At 36.7% G+C, this 12,281-nt stretch overlaps 1 protein-coding gene across 2 annotated transcripts in view; it reads left to right on the forward strand.

Annotated features, from left to right (window-relative positions):
- The window catches only part of CFAP43 (cilia and flagella associated protein 43), a 121,429-nt gene that overhangs the window by 67,079 nt on the left and 42,069 nt on the right, over positions 1–12,281 (forward strand). The window lies entirely within an intron of this gene.

A 12,281-nucleotide genomic window follows, 5' to 3' on the forward strand; every position in this document is an offset into this window, starting at 1 on the left:
AGTAGATTCCAGTGATTCATACCCTTTGTGCTCACACCCAGTGCTCACCCCTATCTGTATCACACCCAGTGTTCATCCCAACAAGTGTCTTCCTTAATGCCCCTTACCCATTTAGCCTATCCCCCCACCTACAACCCCTCCAGCAGCCCTCAGTTTATTCTTTGTATTTAAGAGTCTCTTATGTTTTGCTCCCCCTCCTTGTTTTTATATTATTTTTACTTCCCTTCCCTTATGTTCATCTGTTTTGTATCTTAAAGTCCTCATATGAATGAAATCATATGATATTTTTCTTTCTCTGACTAATTTAACTTAACATAATACACTCTAGTTCCATCCACATAGTTACAAATGGCAAGATTTCATTGTTTTGATTGCCGAGTAATACTCCATTGTATGTATGTATATGTATATATATATATATATACACCACATCTTATTTGTCCATTCATCCATTGATGGACATTTGGGTTCTTTCCATACTTTGGCTATTATCAATAGTGCTGCTATATACATTGGTTTATAAAACAAACATTGCTATAAACACACCTGTATCCTTTGGATAAATACCTAATAGTCAGTTGCTGGGTCATAGGGTAGTTCTATTTTTAATTTTTTGAGGAACCTCCATACTGTTTTCCAGAGTGGCTGCACCAGTTTGCTTTCCTACCAGCAGTGCAAAAGAGATCCTCTTTCTCTGTATCCTCACCAACATCTGTTGTTGCCTGAGTTGTTAATTTTATCCATTCTGACTGGTATGAGGTGGTATCTCATTGTAGCTTTAATTTTTATTTCCCTTATGATGGGTGATGTTGAGCATTTTTTCATGTGCAGTTGGCCATCTGGATGTCTTCTTTGGAGAAGTGTCAATTCGTGTTATATGCCCATTTCTTCACTGGATTATTTGTTTTTTGGGTGTTGAGTTTGAGAAGTTTGTTATAGATTTTGGATACTAACCCTTTATCTGATATGTCATTTGCAAATATCTTCTCCCATTCTGTTGGTTGCTTTTTAGTTTTGCTGATTGTTTCCTTCGCTGTACAGAAGCTTTTTATTTTAATGAGGTCCCAATAGTTCATTTTTGCTTTTGTTTCCCTTGCCTCCAGAGACGTGTAGAGTAAGAAGTTGCTGCGGCCAAGATCAAAGAGGTTTTTGCCTGCTTTCTCCTTGAGGATTTTGATAGCTTCCTGTCTGACATTGAGGTCTTTCATCCATTTTGAGTTTATTTTTGTGTATCGTGTAAGAAAGTGGTCCAGGCTCATTCTTCTGCATGTCGTTGTCCCGTTTCCCCAGCACCACTTGCTGAAGAGACTCTTTATTCCATTGGATATTCTTTCCTTCTTTGTCAAAGATTAGTTGGTCATATGTTTGTGGGTCTATTTCTGGGTTCTCTATTCTGTTCCATTGATCTATGGCCTGTCTTTGTGCCAGTACCATACTGTCTTGATGATTACAGCTTTGTAATACAGCTCAATGTCCGTGATTGTGATGCCTCCACCTTTGGTTTTCAGGATTGCGTTGACTATTTCGGGTCTTTTTCTGGTTCCATACACATTTTAGGGTTGCTTGTTCTAGCTCTGTGAAGAATGCTGGTGTTATTTTGATAGGGATTGCATTGAATATGTAGATTGCTTTGGGTAGTATTGACCTCTTAACAATATTTGTCCTTCCTATCCAGGAGCATGGAATATTTTTCCATTTTTTGTGTCTTCTTCAATTTCTTTCATAAGCTTTCTATAGTTTTCAGTGTATATAGATTTTTCACCTCTTTTGGTTAGGTTTATTCCTAGGTATTTATGGGTTTGGGTGCAATTGTAAATGGTGTCGATTCCTTGATTTCTCTTTCTGTTGCTTCATTATTGGTGTATAGGAATGCATCCAATTTCTGTGCATTGATTTTATATACTGAGACTTTGCTGAAATCATAGATCAGTTCTAGCATTTTTTGGTGGACTCTTTTGTTTCCTATATAGAGTATCATGTTGTCTGCAAAGAGTGAAAGTTTGACTTCCTCATTGCCGATTTGGATGCCTTTTATTTCTTTGTGTTGTCTTATTGCTGAGGCTAGGATTTCCAATAGCATGTTGAATAACGGTGGTGAGAGTGGACATACGTGTCGTGTTTCTGACCTTAGGGGGAAAGCTCTCAGTTTTTCCCCATTGAGGATGATATTAGCGTTGGATCGTTCATAATATGGCTTTTATGATCTTGAGGTATGCTCCTTCTGTCCCTACTTTCTTGAGGGCTTTTGTCAAGAAAGGATGCTGTATTTTGTCAAATGCTTTCTCTGCATCTATTGAGAGGATCGTATGGTTCTTGTCCTTTTTTTATTGATGTGATGTATCACATTGATTGTTTTACAGATATTGAACCAGCCCTGAATACCAGGTATAAATCCCGCTTGGTCATGGTGAATAATTTTTTTAATGTATTGTTGGATCCGGTTGGCTAATATCTTGTTGAGGATTTTTGCATGCATGTTAATCAGGGAAATTGGTCTGTAGTTCTCCTTTTTAGTAGTGTCTTTGTCTGGTTTTGGAGTCAAGGTAATGTTAGCTTTATAGAATGAGTTTGGGAGTTTTCCTTCCATTTCTGTTTTTTTGGAACAGCTTCAAAAAATAGTATTCTTTTACTATTTACTAACTTATACTATTGACTATAGAAGACTAATAGTCTTCTTAAATGTTTGGTAGAATTCCTCTGGAAAGCCATCCAGCCCTGTACTCTTGTGTTTTGGGAGGTTTTTGATTACTAATTTGATTTCTTTACTGGTTATGGGTCTGTTCAAATTTTCTATTTCTTCCTGTTTCAGTTTTGGTAGTTTATATGTTTCTAGGAATTTGTCCATTTCTTCCAGATTGTCCAATTTATTGGCATATAATTGCTCATAATATTCTCTTATTATTGTTTTTATTTCTGCAGTGTTGGTTGTGATCTCTCCTCTTTCATTCTTGATTTTATTTATTTGGGTCCTTTCCTTTTTCTTTTTGATCAAACTGGCTAGGGGTTTATCAATTTTTTTAATTATTTCAAAGAACTAGCTCCTGGTTTCATTGATATGTTCTACTGGTTTTTTGATTTCGATAGCATTCATTTCTGCTCTAATCTTTATTACTTCCCATCTTCTGCTGATTTGGGGTTTTATTTGCTGTTCTTTTTCCAGTTCTTTAAGGTGTAAGGTTAGGTTGTGTATCTGAGACCTTTCTTCCTTCTTTAGGAAGGCCTGGATTGCTATATACTTCCCTCGTATGACTGCCTTTGCTGCATTCTGGAGGTTTTGGACTGTGGTGGTATTATTTTGATTGGCTTCCATGTACTTTTTAATTTCCTCTTCAACTTCTTGGTTAGCCCATTGATTCCTTAGTATGTTCTTTAGTCTCCAAGTTTTTGTTGTCTTTCCAATTTTTTTCTTGTGGTTGATTTTGTTTCATAGCATTGTGGTCTGAAAATATGCATGGTATGATCTTAATATTTTTGTACCTGTTGAGGGCTGATTTGTGTCCCAGTGGTCTATTTTGGAGAATGTTCCATTTGCACTCGAGAAGATATGTGTATTCTGCTGCTTTAAGATGAAGTGTTCTGCATATATATGTTAAGTGCATCCGGTCCAGTGTGTCCTTCAAAGCCATTGTTTCCTTTTTGAGTTTCTATTTAGATATCTGTCCAATTGCTGTGAGTGGGGTGTTGAAGTCCCCTACTATTATGGTATTATTATCAATGAATTTCTGTATGTTTGTGATTAATGGATTTATATATTTGGGTGTTTTCACATTTGGAGCATAAATGTTTACAATTGTTAGATCTTCTTGATGGATAAACCCCTTAATTATGATATAATGCCCTTCTTCATCTCTTGTTACAGTCTTTATTTTAAAATCTAGATTGTCTTATATAATTATGGCTACTCTGGCTTTCTTTTGGTGAACATTAGTATGATAGATGTTTCTCCATCCCCTTACTTTCAATCTAAAGGTGTCTTTAGGTCTAAAATGGTTCTCTTGTAAACAGCATATAGATGGATCTTATTTTCTTATCCATTCTATTACCCTGTGTCTTTTGATTGGAGTGTTTGGTCATTGACATTTAGGGTGAGTACTGGAAGATATGAATTTATTGCCATTGTTTTGCCTGTAGCGTTGGAGTTTCTGGTGGTGCTCTCTGGTCTTTGTTGTTTTGGGTCTGTTTTGTTTTGTTTCATCTTTTCTCCCCTCAGAGAGTCCTCCTTAAAATTTCTTGCAGGGCTGGCTTAGTCACAAACTCCTTTAGTTTTTGTTTGGGAAACTGTTTGTCTTTCTATTTTGAATGACAGCCTTGCTGGATAGAGAATTCTTGGCTGCATATTTTTCTGATTCAGCACATTGAATATATCCTGCCACTCCTTTCTGGCCTGCCAAGTTTCTGTGGATAGGTCTGCTGTGAACCTGATCTGTCTTCCCTTGTAGGTTAAGGACCTCTTTTCCCTTGCTGCTTTCATAATTCTTTCCTTACCTAAGTATTTTGTGAATTTGACTATGATATGCCTTGTTGATGGTTGGTTTTTGTTGAATTTAGTGGGAGTTCTCTGTGCTTCCTGGACTTTGATTTCTGTGTCTTTCCCCAGGTTAGGAAAGTTTTCTGCTATGATTTGCTCACATAACCTTTCTACCCCAATTTCTCTCTCTTCATCTTCTGGGACCCCTATGATTCAGAGGTTATTCCTTTTTAATGAGTCACTGAGTTCTCTAATTCTTTTATCATGCTCTTTTGCCTTAGTTTCCCTCTTTTTTTCTGCTTCATCATTCTCCGTAAGTTTAGCCTCTATATCGCTGATTCATTGGTCTGCTTATTCATCGTTGCCGCTGGGGCATCCATTCAAGATTGCATCTCAGTTATAGCATTTTTAATTTCGTCCTGACTAGATTTTCCTTTTTTTAATCTCCACAGAAAGGGATTCTACGCTTTTTTCAACCCCAGCTAGTATTCTTATTATCATGATTCTAAATTCTGGCTCAGACATCTTGCTTGTATCTGTGTTGGTTAAGTCCCTGGTTGTCATTTCTTCCTGTTCTTTCTTTTGTGGTGAATTCCTTTGTTTAATCATTTTGAAGGAATAATTAATAAAAACAAATTAATTAAAAATTAAAAATTAAAAACAACACTAAAATGTCAAAGGACATTTAGGTGTGTTTTGGTCTGGTTGTTGAAAGAAGCTTGATAGAATGGAGGAAAAAGGGAAAGAAAAGAAAAGAAAAAAAAGGAAAACATTTGAAAATGAAAGAAGTGAATACAATAGAGTAACATGAAATGATAAAATAAAATAGAATTTAAAAAATTTACAAAAAAGTAAAAAACTATAGAATAAAATTAAAGAAAAATCTTTTTTATAAGAACGGAAAATAAAAATAAATTTTTTCCTTCTGTATTCAAGAATATGAAAAGAAAAAGAAAAAAATTGAATAGATGGGCCAGGGAACAGAATGAAATACAATTGAAGTGATAACCAGTTTCCCCTAGAAGTCAAGCCGTGAAGCACTTTATAATCTGTAAACTAAGCAGGCGGAGAAACGCAGTGTTCCTCAAGAGCACAGTTGGCCCAGTCGTCTGGGGCTTGGTGTAATGGCTCCGTTCTCCACTAGATGGCACTGCTTAGTTTACTTGGGCGCATCGTTGTGGCGTATGTACGCATGTATGTGCATGTGTGGGAGGGGTGAAAATGGTGTCACCCAGCTACCCAGTCTCTAGTATTAGGACTCTGTGCTCTCACCAAGGGGCAGTCAAGCACCCCACCTTTGCCTCCAGCTTCTGTCCCCTCCCGACTTCTACAAAGTCCATAACTAAGCTGTCAGCCTGCCAGGTGATACCTCCCTCATGAGTTTTATCTCAGGTGGGGCTGTGTTTCCAAACCCCTCACTACTGAGGGCCCTGCAGCTTTGACCCACTGAGACCCTCTGGAGGAGGTTCTCACCCAGCAATGGTACGTTTGTGTGACTGTGCTGCGGCAGATGCCCAGAGACTGCAGCCGGGTGCCAGCCCGCCACAGAAAAAGTTTATGCAATCATGTAGCAGCAGCATTTCAGGGATTATGGTAAATCACAACACACATCCAGTGCTAGGCTTCACCCTTAACGTCCTTGTTCCAACACCAGCTAATGTAGCTGTTCTCTGGGGTCCACTGGGACCTTTGCCTGTGGGGAGGCCGTACAGCCTTTACCAATGTCCTCCCAGCAGGGAACTGCCTCTCCCTATGTGACCCAAGGACCCTCGGACCTCACCGTCTGCTCCTGGGGATTCACCCTTCCCACCAGAGCTCCACCACGTATCAAGCTGTAGAGTTTCAGACTCTGCACTCCCCTGTTTGTAGAGTCTTGTTGATATTTAAACCCTCTCCTTTCTTTCCCCTTTCTCCTTTCTCCCTTTCTCGTTCAGTCTCTTGTGGGTGTTTCCACTCTCTTTCTCTCCAGCTGCTTTCTGGGGGAGTGCTTTGCCTGTACTCTCCCCACCTGTCTCTGTCCTCTCTCCAAAAGCAAAAATATCTCCCTACCCTCTGGCCTTCTTCATCTCTTGTTGCAGTCTTTGTTTTAAAATCCAGTTTGTTCATGGGGCGCCTGGGTGGCTCAGTCGGTTGAGGGTCCGACTTCAGCTCAGGTCATTATCTTGCAGTTCGTGGATTCAAGCCTCACGTCAGGCTCTGTGCTAATAGCTGGGAGCCTGGAGTCTGCTTCGGATTCTGTGTCTCCCTCTCTCTCTCTCTGCCTCTCACCTGTTCATGCTGTTTCTCTCTCAAAAATAAATAAACATTAAAAGAAACATTTTTTAATCTAGTTTGTTCAGTGAAGTTATAGTATAAAAATGACTTTGTATAATCTTCTCATTACATTCATTTTAGATATTTTGTAGGTTTTTTAAAACTTTTGTGAATGGAATATTTTTCTATTACAATTTCTAATTTGTTACTACTAGTATATATGAATGTTACTGATTTTATCTTTTATATCTGATCATGTTGCTGAATTCTCTTTTTAGTTATCCTTTTTGTCAGTTGATTCTCTTGGACTGTCTAGGTAAATGATCATATCTTCTGAAAATCATGTCTCATCAATTTTTATACTTCATTACTTTTTTTTATTATTATTATGTTTATTTTTGAGAGAGAGAGAGTGCACGTGCACGAGTGAGTGGGGGAGGGGCAGAGAGAGAGGGAGACACAGAATCCGAAGCAAGGCTCCAGGCTCTGAGCTGTTAGCACAGAGCCCAATGCGGGGCTGGAACCCATGAGTGTGAGATCATGATCTGGGTCGAAGTCAGACGCTCAACTGACTGAGCCACCCAGGCACCCCATTTCATTTCTTTTTCTTCTCTTATGTCAAGGGCTTCTAATATAATAGCGGTCATAGGAGTAGACATGCTTGTCTTCTTCCTGACCTCAACAGGAAAGGTTCTAACTTTTCAGTATGATATTTGTCTCAGCGTCTGTTAGATATCCTTTTTCACAAGTTAAGAAATTCCTTTCTATCCCTTGTTACCTAAGAGTTTTTGTGAATTTTATTGTGAAGTTTATCAAACACTTGTGTTCCTCTGATAGATATTGGTAGTTCCTCTGATAGAGTTTAAGTAGTACACCAGATTCCATTTGCTAATATTTCATTTAGGATTTTTGTATCTTTATCCATAAATAATATTGTTTTCTTATACTTTCTTTGTCTAATTATTGTATCAGGGTTATACTAGCCTTATAAAGTGATTTGAGTAGTTTTCTACTTTTTTTCCATGCTCTGGAACAGTTTGTATAAAGTGGGATTCTCCTTTAAGTTTTGATTAGAAGAGAAACAAAAAATTCACACACATATAAAACCATCTGGGCCTGATTTGTTATGAGAGTTGATTCTTTTCTTTGTTTCAAGTTTTTCTACAGTCATTAGTCTTGTCAGGTTTTCTATTTCAAGTATAGATTTGATAAATTATAGTTTCTTAGAAAATTGTTCATCCCATCTAGATTTTAAAATATATAAGATATATTTATAGAATAGTCTAATTTCAAGTCTTTTCTGATTTTTCAGTTATAGCTCTCTCTTTATTCCTGATTTTATATTTATGCCTTTGATCTTTTTTCTTGATCACACTTTATAAGTATTTCTATTTTATTAATATGGTACAGTTTTTATTGACTTGACTATTATTATAAGAGAACCATATATATAATTTTATACCTATGTATTTGACCAGTTTAGGGTTTTAGCAATTTAGAATTTTATTTGTTCTTCCCTACTTCCTTCAGGGTTATTTGTCCTCATTTTGTCACTTTTTTGAGTTGAAAACTTGGTTTATTTCCTATTGTTTTCCAATGTGCTTGAAAGGCTATAAATATACCTCTCAGTACCACTTGGACTATATTACATTGGTATTGATAAGTAATTTTCTCATTGTTCCTTAGTTGTAAACATTTATAATTCCATTTTGAACACATCAACCAAAGGATTTCTTAAAGGAGTGTATGCATTTGCTTGTTTTCAATTTTCAGATTGCCTTGTATATTATAGATTGTTTTGTATATGGTTTTTTTTTTTTTTTTTGCTAATATTGAAATTTATTTCACTGTGATCGGTGAATAAATCTTGTTGAGATTGTCTTTGTAGCCTTGTATCCAGTCACTTTTTTTTACCTTTCTATGTGTGTTTGTAAAGAATATTTTATTCTCTGGGTCTTTTTGGTGGGGGAAGACAGTAGGGGGAGGTATATAGTGTTCTTTAAATTCCTATTAGATCAATCTAATTGTGTCAAGTTCTTCATATCTGTATTTACATTTTTGCTATTTGAGATGTTGTTATCTAGGTTATGATTAGCAATTTGTCAATTTATCCCTCTGTTTCTATAAATATTTATGTTAGATGTCAAAATGTGCACAACAGATCTCCTCAATAAATTATTCCTTTTGTCCATATGAAATATCTTTTTCTCTTTTAATGTTCTTACTCTACATTTTGTTTCTTATATTCCCATTTTCTTGGTATTTTTTCTAGCACTTACATATATATGTGTATATATATATACATGTATATATACGTGTGTGTGTATATATATGTATATATATACATATATATATACATATATATGTATATATATACATATATATATACATATATATGTATATATATACATATATATATATCTTTTTCCAGTCCTTTATTTCCAACTTTCTTTTGTCTGCCAATCAGTATACAGCTGGATTATTTTTTGTAAATTCCATCTAAACTTTTTTTTTTTAATTTTTTTTCAAGGTTTATTTATTTTTGGGACAGAGAGAGACAGAGCATGAATGGGGGAGGGACAGAGAGAGAGGGAGACACAGAATCGGAAACAGGCTCCAGGCTCCGAGACATCAGCCCAGAGCCTGACGCGGGGCTCGAACTCACGGACCGCGAGATCATGACCTGGCTGAAGTCGGACGCTTAACCGACTGCGCCACCCAGGCGCCCCCATCTAAACTTTTTAATAGGTGAGGTTAGCCCCATTTATTATGATTATTGATATATTTAAAATTATTTCTGCCATTTTATTTTTTGCTTTCTATTTAACATATTTTCAACTTATTTCTTTTTCCCACTTTCCTATCTTCTTGGGTTGCTCATCCATTTTTTTTTTATTATTGTTCTATTTTTCTTTACTATTTTGGGAGTCATAATTCTATTTCTGTTTTAAAAATTATAACCCACATGCTTGGTCTTCTGTCTTTCCACCTCTCCTGGTGTCTTCATAGTCAGTGAAAGAGCACACCAGCACTGACTGACATCACCTGGAATCTTAACCTCAGCCCATATGTGCTGAATCAGAATCTGTTCTTTAACAGGTGATTCATAGGCACATTAAAATTGGAGAGGCTCTGGTTTAGTTTAGCTCTGGTTTATCCAGTTTATCTCTGGTTTAGCTCTGGTTTATCCATCCCCCAGATAAGACAACACCCTCAGTGTGTTTTTGTTGTTGTTGCGTCTTACTTTTCCAGCTCCCTCTGTTTCCCTCACCTTCTCTCAATGATATAATTTGCAATTATAGCTCTAATTTGCTAGTTTTAAAAACTCCTAAAAACATGTAAATCTTCTTTAGACTTAAGTCTTTCTACCCACCTTCCTCTTGCATTAGTACATCCTTAATAATCCTTTCAGCGGTGTGGGTATTGGTGAACTTTCTGAGCCCCTGTCTATAAATGACTATTTTTTTTTTATTTTTTTTATTTTTTTTTTTTAAATTTTTTTTTTCAACGTTTATTTATTTTTGGGACAGAGAGAGACAGAGCATGAACGGGGGAGGGGCAGAGAGAGAGGGAGACACAGAATCAGAAACAGGCTCCAGGCTCTGAGCCATCAGCCCAGAGCCTGACGCGGGGCTCGAACTCACGGACCGCGAGATCGTGACCTGGCTGAAGTCGGACGCTTAACCGACTGCGCCACCCAGGCGCCCCTATAAATGACTATTTTAACCTCTCACTTGAATGATGATTTGATGGTACAGAATTAGAGGTTCAAGGTTTTTCTTCCCCTCAAACATTTGATTCAAAGCTGTTGATGCATTGTATTCTTGCATCCAGTGTTGCTAATCTAAGACTGATTCTTCTATTTCATGATATTCTTTTCCCCTTTGGAAATGTTTCAGATTTGGTTCTTAAGTTTCACATTTCTGGTCAACACTTGTTAGGCCCTTTCAGAGTTGAGTATTCATGCTGTACTGTGTTTTTGAAAATTCTCCCTTGTTATTTCTTTAAACGCTATGGCCCCCATTCTCTTTATTCTCCCCTCTTCTGAAGTCATGTTAGTTGTAGCTCCTTCTAGATATATCGTACAGTGTCTTCACTTTTCTTTCACATTTTCTGTCTCTTTATTTTGTTTGGTTACACCCCAGGAGAATTCTTAACTGATTCTTGCAGATCACTGATTATCTTCAACTGTCCATCTTGCTATTCAGCCCATCTATTGAATTATTTTTGTTTCAAAGATCAAACTTAAAAGACCAACGTTTTTAAGTTTTATAATCTCTTGATACTTTTTATGATATACAACATTTTGTATCTAGTTACTGTAAAATTCTGCTTTTGCTTAATTAACTCCCTTTCTTTGCGTAACAAGTCTTCTGTTTATTGAATTTATTGTCTCTCTTCAATGGTCTTGTTGTTCTCCAAATATTGGTGATGTATTATTATTTTTATTACTCCATGCTCATCTTTAAAGTTGACATGCCCCATTGTAATTCACTCTATGAGTTGAACCTGCTTGGGAAGATGTGTAGGAGATCTGACTTAAGTAAGTATATTGCTCTGTTTTCAGTAGAATGAGAAGGGATGGGTGGTGTTGGTAGATGTCTTGGCCACCTGTCTTGTGGCAGAGGGAGATGTTCTCTAATTCCTTCTAGCCACTGACAGACTCCTTGTCATTGCCCTATTTCTCCCATTCAAATATTCATTTCATTTTTCTCTGCCTGGTGGTAAACACCCCTGGTACTACTGCTGGGCCCCCAGGAGTTTTATCAAGTGGTAGTACATATACATGCAGGTTCTATCCACTGCCTGTTTCTGATGTAGTCCCCCCAGCCAGTCACTCAGCTGTTACTTCCAGGTTACTGCATGCTCCTATATCTGGTGTACCTTCTACATGTTGTTAAATATTGTCTTGTGGACACTTGGGGCTATCATGTATCATTTAGATCCATCTGATTTTCATCTTTCAGAAGTTACAGTTTCTGGGCCACTGAAAGATTCTTTTTTTCTGTCTTAATTTTAGTAGTGGATTTATCTATTTATCATACACTTCTTTTCTCTTTATTTTATGGATTGAGGTGGGGAAGGATGATTGTAAACTCCATTCTCAGTCAACTATTTTGAAACTGAGGTCCTCAATTTTTCTATTATATTTTCTGATTTTTTTTTGTTGTTGACTTGTAAGAGCTTTTAATATATTGAAGATATTAATACTTTATCATCCATGTTGCAGTATGTGTCCTTTGGCCCTGAATTTTCTGAAGTTATAAACTTTTTTAATTAGAAAAAAATTGTTTTTATGTTTATTTGGAGAAAGAGAGAAAAAGAGCACAAGCAGAGAGAGAAGAAGAAAATCCCAACCAGGCTCTATGCTGTCAGCACAGAGCCTGACGCAGGGCTCAAACCCATGATCCCTGAGATCATGACCTGAGCCAAAATAAAGATCACGCACTTAACTGACTGAACCACCCAGCCTTCCCTGAAGTTATAAACTTCTAAACACAATTTTTATTTTGGAAATGTTCAAATATAATATAAAAGGAGAGAGAATAATAAAATAATA

The sequence above is a fragment of the Lynx canadensis genome, chromosome D2, assembly GCF_007474595.2.
Source record: "Lynx canadensis isolate LIC74 chromosome D2, mLynCan4.pri.v2, whole genome shotgun sequence".
Lineage (NCBI taxonomy): Eukaryota > Metazoa > Chordata > Mammalia > Carnivora > Felidae > Lynx > Lynx canadensis.